Source organism: Anneissia japonica, unplaced genomic scaffold (assembly GCF_011630105.1).
Source record: "Anneissia japonica isolate Jap-2015-1 unplaced genomic scaffold, ASM1163010v1 scaffold1231_len1163931_cov198, whole genome shotgun sequence".
Taxonomy (NCBI): Eukaryota; Metazoa; Echinodermata; class Crinoidea; order Comatulida; family Comatulidae; genus Anneissia; species Anneissia japonica.
The window spans coordinates 1,137,673-1,149,134 of record NW_022728604.1 but is presented as its reverse complement, the minus strand read 5'-3'; positions in this window follow the sequence as shown (position 1 = coordinate 1,149,134).

The following is an 11,462-nucleotide window of genomic DNA, read 5'->3' as shown; positions in this document are numbered from 1 at the left end:
TCACATATTCTATTACAAGAAAATCTTCAACAGCTGCGGGCTGCTTTATTTTCTGAGTACGAGTTTGCGACACTCTGCTTAACGCAAGCGGCTGCGCAAGCGTTGCAAATCAATATCGTTCATACAGTGTTGAAACGCAATTATAGAGCGTGTCAACCGGTGTCAACTCAGAGCGTGTGGACAATTTAAGGAAGAGTTGCTATGGCAATAAAATCACGCCATGTTGATAAACGGATCAGGTTTTACTGTTCAGATTTACAGTTTTACAGGACATACTGTCTCGGATGATAATTAAAATTAACAGAAAAACACAAAGAACTAGAAATAATACGTGTCATCCATCTTAAAGTGCGTTTCAAAGCGTCACCATTCCCAGGGCGATGGTCGTACACAGTAGTGGTTCTGGCTTTCGCGGGTTTTACATTCACTGTTCCGTCATGGAATATTTCTGTGGTCAAGAAGATGCTAAATGTATTCTATTATGATAATCAACTTTATCAATGGCCTTCACATTTGTTTTATGTTATATTGTAACTGAGCCAAGCTGAATGTGATTTTCTAAACCATACTGTCAATCGATTTGATGTAAAATTTATTCCACTTGTTAGCATTCGTATTATTATTATTAATGAAAAAACGTTATGGAATCCATTACCTCATAAAGCCTCATCATCTAGTAAATGTATTATGTATAAGTACACCATATTCAAAATATTCAAGTAGGCACATATTATATTACCACTATCATCATCCTCATTATTATCGTCATAATTGATATCATAATTATTATCCCAACCATAATTGTAAACATTATGATGATGTAACTAAAAGAACAAACATTAAAAAAAATTCAACTTCCCATAAATAGGGGCCTAGGTCTTGTACAGGTCTTCCAACAGAAAGTGGAAATGATCTTCGTTTAAAAAATGAATCACATCTTTAATGGTTAAAGGTATTTTTTCCTATAGACTTACGTCACATCACTGATGATTCGTGGTCTCACGTGGGTGTGAAAATATATTTGTCTGTTTGTCGATAGGCCTACACTTGACTTTTGACTTTATACATGATCTGTATAATATGTATAACGTCCTACTTTAACAGGGACGTATGCGGGTGCAGCATACGCAGCCATTTTCCATTTCCTTCTTATGATGAAAATAGTTCCATTCAATAAAGAAACATTTACAATATCAATATCAGAAAGTGTGATATCTGAATACACCCTACAATATCTATAAAATACTACACGCAGACGAATAATCATCCATCTATGCATGCACGCATCATCGCGTTTGCTCATGGTTTGACTAAGATACAGACACGTGCGTACATGTATTGGTAGCCGTATCACGTACACGTTATTCATTCAGAGAGTCTTACAAATTCACACTGGTAATGCAAGGAGACAAACTGTCGGCACCATGGGACTGCTCCTTATGATAAATAACATGGTCCATCCTCCGTACACTGTTCTTGCTATTATCGCGTATATAGTCCTACATTTAAAACAGGGTAATAATTATAATCTATATCTTCATGCCAAAACGTCCTTGGCATTGGAGATAAGATTGCGATGCGACATACATATATACATATATATAAATATATATTTATACATATATTTATACATATATATATATATATATATATTATTTCCTTTATTATAACACTGTATTTACTTTTCTTTGCTGATTTATATATGTATATATATATTTATATATATATATATTATATATATATATATATTTGACTCGTTATTTACCATATGTATATTGCCTATGCAGGGTCACCATTACTATATATATATATATATATTATATATATATAATATAAATCAAGATAGCCGTTAACACTGTTTAATTATATATATAAATCATCAAAGAAAGGTAAATACTGTGTTCGAATAAAGGACATAATAATACATCGTGTATCACAGCTCTCAACGAATGCAGTCCTGTAAATAAATGAATAAAGAAATTGTGTAATAAAATGCCTCAGGCGGGACTCGAACCTACGACCTCTCGCTGTCAAGGCGAGCGTCATAACCATTAGACCAAGGAGGCTTCATGGTTGAACAGATTCAAATACCAACAGATTCAAATACCACCAGATATCACTCCATTACACAATAGGTACGGCTAGAAACAAATAGTTGCATATAATATAAATCAAGATAGCCGTTAACACTGTTTAATTACCGGTATATATATAAATCATCAAAGAAAGGTAAATACAGTGTTCGAATAAAGGACATAATAATACATCGTGTAGCATAGCTCTCAACGAGTGCAGTCCTGTAAATAAATAAATATATATAGATATATATATATATAATATCTGTCTAGGAACATGACGCCATAATCGTATCAAGCTAACCGTCCAACGAAAAGTTCCCTTTTTTCAGTTGTATGAAAAATGTCTGTTGGATTTCGAACCTCCAGTCTCTCGTTATCAAGGCGAGTATTACCTTTAGACCACAGAGAGAACTATAGGTGTATACGCACATATCTAACCCCCAGGCACTTTCTCATACAACTGACGCTCACATACACAAAAATAAGATAAATGCGTGACATTTAAATTCATAAAGATTTTTTCATTTACTGAATTTCACAAGTACCATCAAAATTATGACATATTCAAACTTATTACGATAAAAGGAATTGCGTACGCCTTCAATTCACCATTATAAACTTGTCATTTCTACATCCGTAATCATCATCATAATTATCATCATGATCATCATCATTTCACATTTTAAACGTGTCATTGATATCATCATCATATTTATCATGGTGTCATTATCATCATTTGACCACATCATCATCGTCCCACTTACCACCATCATCATTATTATCATTTTGTCATAATAATCCCCATCATTATCGTTACCATAACCATCGTCTTCATCACACACATCACTAATTCTCCTCCCGTTTTACTCCTACACTGTTGGAGTCCTAAGGAGGTCGGCTTTACCCACCGGAACTAGAACCAGAACCAATCGATGTAAGTTAATCACAAATTACAAATTATAATTTGATTACAAATTATAATTTGTTTCCCCCTCACATCCAACAGCAAGTACACTCGCCACTTACAGGATGAGAATGATGCTTTATAAACCAAGCCTCTTTATGAGGCTTAGGGAGTGGAGTTGGTTTTAGTCGTCAGAAAAAAATCCTGCTGTGACAGGAATTGAACCCAGGACCTTGGGCTCAGAAGGCAAGCATCTTAACCACTGAGCTATTCAACTCTACTCCAAATTTACACAATCAATAGAATTTGGGAATCTGAGTAATAATTTTCCAAGATTAGGTACAGTATGTTATTTCAAAGTAAATCTGCTCAACCGCAAATGAAGTGCGTTAGTCCACGACATTAATTAGTGTGAATTGAATTTCTATCGTAATCAATCGCATGCTTACGTAATATCGTCAGAAAGATATTTACTAGACCTACAATCTCTAATTTTTAGATGCGTATAGTAAAAATTGCCGTAAAAAGCAGTTACAGTGCACCTTGAACCCTCGACATTTAAAGGCTGAAATACGTCGATTGGCATTGACATTTATGCCACATTCGTTATCATCTGTTAACGTCGAATTTCTTTGAACAACATACAGTACGCATGGGGTATAAATAAGGGTATAAGAAGATATCAGTTTTAGGTTAAATATCTGTAGGCCTACATCCCTTCAGCTACATTCATCATCATTAACATTTTCTGTCGTTAGGCATCTCAGGTTTTACAATCTGAATGTTTGTACTGTCATCCTGTCACTTGGATGTTAGAATCTTCTACATTACTGAATTTGATTTGTCTCCTAGTTGTCCTGCTCATCTTCGTAGTTACGCGCGGTTGTCTCTGAGCTTTCGCTTCATAATAGCTTCTCTTATTATTTTCTGGTTCGCAGGTACTGTATCACTCTTGGAAATGAAATATTTAATCAAAACGTAAGACTATAAAACTCTTCTAAAATTTCTAGAAATCTATTTAACCATGAATCGTAACACAATAACAATTTTTTTATTACTCATATTATCCAGCCTAAGTAACCTTAGTATCAACATTATCAATAATTGGTAGAAACATCTTGATTGAGGAAGAAAGACAAATACAGAACAAATCAAATTGAATAAAAATTGGATAAATATGCAGTATATATTAGATATAATGCAAAAGGTATAATGCATCTCTCTTTTGCATTATATCTACCATATGCAGAATTTATGGTAGATATAATGCAAAAAATAGACGAGGACGGGTGGAAGCGGAGAAAACAAGATACTGAGGAGGGCGTTGGCTGAAAAGTTTTTTGCTTATTTCTCGGTATTCAATAAAAAAAAAACATTCATGAGCCGTAAGCATGGACCTCCACCCCGCCTTGCAAAAACCCCTCCCGCACCCATTACCCGTCGACCTACGACCAGAAAAATCTTTATAATTCTGTTTACAATACGCTGTAATGGTCTCGGAATAGCTGAAAATAGCCCAAATTGGCTCATTTCATCTAGACATCATGGATCTTTGCCCTAAAACTCAGTTGGTCTCCGCCAGAAATTGCCAGACAACGTGCCGTACCGATGATCATTTACAATTTACTACATTTCTATCCCTGAGCATATAAATTAAATAAAATCAGATGTAATTATATTAAGTATAGAATTCATTATAACTCAAAGCTATTGCTGATGCGCAGCGTATTAAGTCATAAATCGTTTAAAGTTAAGATTTAAATTTGTTTAACGTACGGTAATACTCTACATCAGAATTTGAGAAGAATCCACTTATTTACTTTATTTCCTATATCCCTAAAGGTATTACCATAATCAAAATAGTTATAATCATGTGCTTCATGTGCTTTAGGATGTTTGCGAGTTGAATGTATTGAACTCCGCGACTTTTGATATTGGCTTAGGCCTATATGAACTTTAAAATGTGAATCACCCTGGTCGGCGTTATGTAAATTAACACTTTTGCGGCATCGAATCTACGAACCTAATGGAATATTCAACGTTTATTATTAACCGACTTGATGTGTTTCTTCCTATCTCAACAGAGATTCTATTCACGGTAAATTAACGGTACTGTAGTACTACAATTAGTAAGCGAAATTTGAAAAACGTCTTCAAAAATACATGCACAGATCCACTATTCTGTGTCACCGTACGTTTCTCAGCAACTGCTACCACTACCTGTAAAGTAAAACCGGTAATCAGTCATGCCTACTGCTCAGTGGCGAAACACCTATGAGCTGTCACCGGCCCAGGACCTTAAGGGACCCTACCTGTAAAGTAAAACCGGTAATCAGTCATGCTTACAGCTCAGTGGCGTAACACCTATGAGCTGTCACCGGCCCAGGACCTTAAGGGACCCTACCTGTAAAGTAAAACCGGTAATCAGTCATGCCTACTGCTCAGTGGCGTAACACCTATGAGCTGTCACCGGCCCAGGACCTTAAGGGACCCATATTCATTTTGTAATTTTTTGCAGCCAGGGACCTTGAGTGAGATAAGCCATTTTTCGTCTTAAGGCAGGTATTTTTTCATCATTTAAGGCGAATTTAAGCAATTTTCTAAGCTAGGTAATATTGATAAACATGAACTTCCAGACAAATTTATTGAAGTTGATTGTTTGTGCTAAGCTAATTTATAAATTGAGCCCCATGCCCCCAAATAAGCGAGCATAAGGAGTGCAGATCGTGTAAAAAATACGCCCTAAAAGCCTGTTTCCTTAAAATCGCTACACACATGCCACTATAACCTTTATACCTCCATGCTATAACAGTGTTTTCAGTGCAATCGTTGTGTACTGTGCGTAGCAGTCCCCGAAGCAATCGGGAAGGATCTCCGATTCGACCGACCAATCAGAATCAACGAAAGCTGTCGGCGACAACGTGCAGCGATTGTATGTAAACCAAGCTTAAAATTTTAAATCACCGGAGCGAACGGGAATCCTCCACGTACCCGAATGGGGACCATATTTTTCGTCCCAAAACGCCTGACACACTGCTACTGCTGTCAGTTGTCACTAATTATTTCTGAAATTTTACCGTCCAATTATTATTGTTTAAAAAAATGAACAAAAACACTTTCTGGTCGTAAAGTCTTCTGTAATGTTTAGCTGTCAAAACAAATATAAAATATAATAGCTACTAGAGAATGCCAAGATCATTATTCATGGAAAGCTCTACACAGTATCATGCTTTTAGTTTAGATTTCTTTCTCTTTTTTTGTATTTTAATTTAGAAGTTGGGATTCGTTTCAATCGATCCGACAACCACAATTACGTTGATTATACTTGATTTAATAATCTGATCAAAACGCATTTAGCTGCCCGCGCTTTGGTGCATTGATGTGATGGCATCAGAATGTCTCGAAATGAGCCTGAGATATTCAAGTCACTTCAAGGTCGGATCGAGTTGCTTTATTTCTGATTACACCTCCGATCATGATACAAAATAATGAAATCATATATATATGCGAGGTCTTTATTCTTAACTAATAACGTAATTTGTTATAAGAAAAACATGAACGATTATCTCATCCATATCTTGGTTGATGTGCATTGCAGAGAAACATATACTTTAGTAAAATAAACATGAACTCTCTGAACGTTAAAATATATCCATGGAATAGGCTTATGTTCTGACTCATCTGATATGCGTGACGGACGCCGGAGCGACGCCGCCACACATACCCCCTACCACAAACACCTCCCCCTCGTCCTTCTCCACTTCTTGGATACACATACCTTAATATAGATGACGCCACCTAACTCATTAGAACGTTTCAATGTACAGTATCTTCTTTCTAATTGTTCCATTTAATATTACAGTTTAGTCTAACCCTATATAGGCCTAACCTTGTAAATTTCATAATAGGCAAACAGGCCTGAGTCTTTATGTGTCGAAGACGGGTAAAAGAGTAAAAAACAGAAAACAGTTCTTCCTTCTGTATCGATAAAATTAGTCTTTTAATCACCCATCCATTTGGGAGTGAGAAGCCGCTACTTCAAATTCCTCCCTCCCTTGGGGTGCTCCAACTTCGTTTGCCACTTTCGTATACTGAAGTTCCCACATTTTTTGGTACACCACCTCTATAACCGAGGACTTCCAATGCATGCTCTGCGTCGGTCGACCCAACACGTCGAAGGCGATAGCATTTTTATCTAGGCCTAGCGGCCTATACATAAAATTGGCAAAAGATATAAATAACAATGGCATGGATTAGTGCATCATTCATCAATGTGCAGAATAAATCAAACCGAATCCCAACTAAGCGATCCTGAAAACAACGTCTTAGAATCAGAATAGCGTTGCTTACAAATTGATGTGAATACTTTGTCATAGTAATTACTAGACTATCATTCACAAAATGTGAGAAATATCTCCCGTAAAAGAGTTTAAGTTTCGACTACTGTAATTCAGATTATAAATGACGAGTTTCGGAAAGAAAAAAAATAGGCTATTTGAAATGTACGACGCTCACGCTATATTATACGGCGAATGCACTACAGAATGGGCTTACTCCAGTGGCGTATCTAGAAGTCTTGAAATGGGGGTACACATCTAGATGTGTATAAGAGACAGATATATATGTCTGTGTGTGTGTGTATCATAACATACATCTCTAAAAATATCGTTGATAGCATAGCAGTAAGTTTTATTAAAAGATTAGGCCATAATGCTTTATATATATACCGTATTCCATTATTTCTCTACAATTTAACAAATTTGTGAACGTGCAAAGGGTACGCGTCATTATCCAATTAGATAGAGGGTGATCACAAGACCTGAAGGAAAAAAATACGATTTGTTTAACAATTTCATCCTCAAACATAGCTAGTCTAATTGGTAATGAATATTCCTTTCAATATAACACATAATCACGGATAGTTTAGGAGCATGTGCTGGCAAAGAAAATTAATACCAGAGAAATGATGATGAGACGGAATGAAATTGCGACTAGGATGTTCAACATTAACCGGTTTAGTTCTCTGAAAATGTTGAATAATATATTTAAACTAATAGATGTCCTTGTGTAAATTCAGTGACGTCCTTGTGTAAATTATCTGTATTGATAAGAAGTAAAATTAAAGATATTGTTTGCATTCCAACACAAATTACATGGAAAGAACATAATTTGATTTAATAGGCTCATCGGGATATATTCGAACGTTCTACATTCACAATTAGGAGGGATTATTTTCACAAATGCAGCATCGTAACAGTAGGCCTATAAAATAAATTATACTATTAGGCCTATCATTCATTTCACATAAATTATTTTTACATTATATCCATCCATTCTTTATTTGAGCAACAATAATGATTTAGGATTGTTTGCATTTTATTATATCATCATGTCATATTTCCATAATAACGGTATTGTATACAGTGGCGGATATATAAATTCAAAATAGAGGGGGCTCGGGGTTAGTTTCACAAATGGATGATCTATACCACTTTAGCCCCACCATGGTTGGGGTTAAAGTAAGACAACTTGTGATTATGCCACCTCTAGATGGCAGGAAATTGCACTCTCAGGCCGGCTGCCCCCACCCCCCAAACCGTCACTGGTATAAAAACAATGTCATGTTACATAACATCATAATACATCACTGTGATAACATTATATATCCTAACTTGCTTTGTTGACAGGCTGTGAAGTGGCTCAGGCTATGTTCCAGCCCAAGTATTTCATGACATATAATAGTAATTAGGTAACAACTTCCAAAGGAAGTGGCTTCGAGCTTTGTTTGGGGTGATTTCATTTTTTTTTAAATCATCCTATATCTTCCCATATCATATAATTACCATATTCAATTATATCGTATTGTCATATCATCATGTAATTATATAATATCCAATCATATTTCATTGTTATCACATCATAGTTATTATATCATATATCATATTATAGGCATGATATAATATTACATCACATCAGTTCGTATTATTACATTATAATACAAGTTGCATAATGATCCTTAGCGCCATATACCGAATTTTTAGTAATATCATGCTTGACAGATGATAAATCTCTCCAATAAGTTTGTTGTGTGTGAAAAAGCTGTAAATTTTCTCAGCTTCGGGGCTGATCAATTTATCTTTCAATGGAATGACAGTATAAAATTGCTGTATATATATATATGTATATATATATATATACATATATATATATATATGTATATATATATACATATATATATATATGTATATATATACATACATACATATATATATGTATATATATATACATACATACATATACATATGTACTATATACATATATAGGCTTATGTAATAATATGAAAGTAATTTTAATTATCATTAAAAATTACGGCAACTATGCCACTTTGTTTTATCCATCTTAATATTTTCCATTGTCGCAGATGCATCTAGTTACTTGATTGAATTGAACCAGAACTTTTGGACAACGCTCCTCCATACCAAAGTTAATGTTATTATGCTAACTGTTTCTAACTGTTTATGGGCTTTTCTAAATATGAACATACCCTACAGTCAAGTTGTTTTTTTTTTTTAAAGAGATAATGAATTTGTCATTACTATTATTTGCCTGTTTGGCAAGCAGCTTAACTTCACACTAAAACAGCGCCACAGAGATCACCCCAATATCTCGAGTGAAAATCTGTCTCTTATACACATCTAGATGTGTATAAGAGACAGATATAACATTAAATTTGAGAAAACAGAACCAAGCTAAACACAGAAACGCGATAAATATAATGTTCCACACTAACTTAATAATGATTAAATAAATTTTTATGTAATCTATACATAAATCGATTATGTTTGAAAAATCATTAAACTTTACGAGATAGAGTTGCCTTACAAAAAAAAAAGAAGATGAATCTCATCACAAGCGCATAGGCCATTTTGTAGCTAACATCGTTTATTATGAATATTGATATAAAAAAAAAGATACATTACATATTGACTGTAGGGTATATACGTAACAATAGATGGTAATGTGGCTTATTAAGTTTTAATTCATATATAAAGAGAATTTACTCGCTAACTACTTTAGGCCATATCAAATAATATCGTCAATAAGCAACGTGGAATAATTACCAACTCCCGTTCTTGCGCGCAATTATTGATGGAGAAAAACTCGTTTAGCTTACCTCACCGTTGTTGTATTGTCTTTTATCTTAAATCCAAACCGATTATATTGTTACTACGATTGATTTGTACAGCTCACTGATAAGACTTCAACTGCAAACCATGCATAAAAATACTTCAACCATTAAATGATTCGCAGTATGACTGTAGTGGCGTGCCATACTGTGATACGGTTTTTCTTTTCAATGTTGTCGAATCACCGAAGCGGTATACACATTGCTTTTACAATTTATTTACATCATTCGGCATGCCCGTTACGTTCATTTATGTCGCATCTGGATTAGGGCAATTATTTCGATCTAAATAATCGTTGTTATAATTCCAACGATTGTTATTACTTTTGTGCATAAACTTCAAGTGACATTTAAACGAACAACCAAGTTGTTATTACTCGGAATCGCACCTAATCATTATCATAATATGCGATATATAGCTTGGTTATATTCTTTATGTACGTGTTTGGAATGTAGGCCATACATCTACGGACTGTAATAACTATTCTTCCTCTGTTACACAATACCATGGTTTCCGTAGCTGCTTTTTGAAATGATTTGCTTCTCCGAGCGCTCTGCTTGCTCAACTGATTTGATAGAAACGTTTTCAATACAAATGAATTAACATTAATTGTAAATGCCCATTGCAGATACACAGTACTTGTATTGCTGGCTAATTATAAGTACAGCATATGAAGGGCCAATACATTTCCATCAAATTTATTCTTTATCAATTCTGACTTAAATTATATTTGTATAATGAATTTTTATATATCTTGAAAAAACGTTAACTACAGTATTTGATTTATACCTTGTATTACAAGTGCTAAGCAGCAACTTGATTTGAATATATATATATATATATATATATATATATATATATATACTATACATACCTACATATATATATATGACTATATTACCTTTCTCTGATAATTTATATATAATTTAACAGTGTTAACGGCAATCTTGATTTATATAGGCCTATATATACATATATATAATATATGTATATATAAATATATACATATTGTGTAATAGAGTATATCTGACGTTATTTGAATCCGTTCAACCTGTGGTCTAATAGTTATGACGATCGCCTTGACAGCGAGAGGTCGCAAATCCCGTCAGAGGCATTTTATTACACAATTTATTTATAGGACAACATTCGTTTATATGAGTGTGTGTATATATGTATATATATATATATATATATATATATATATCTCTCTCTTATACACATCTATATGTGTATAAGAGACAGCATACATAGAGATATATACAGATATATATATATATATATATATATATATAT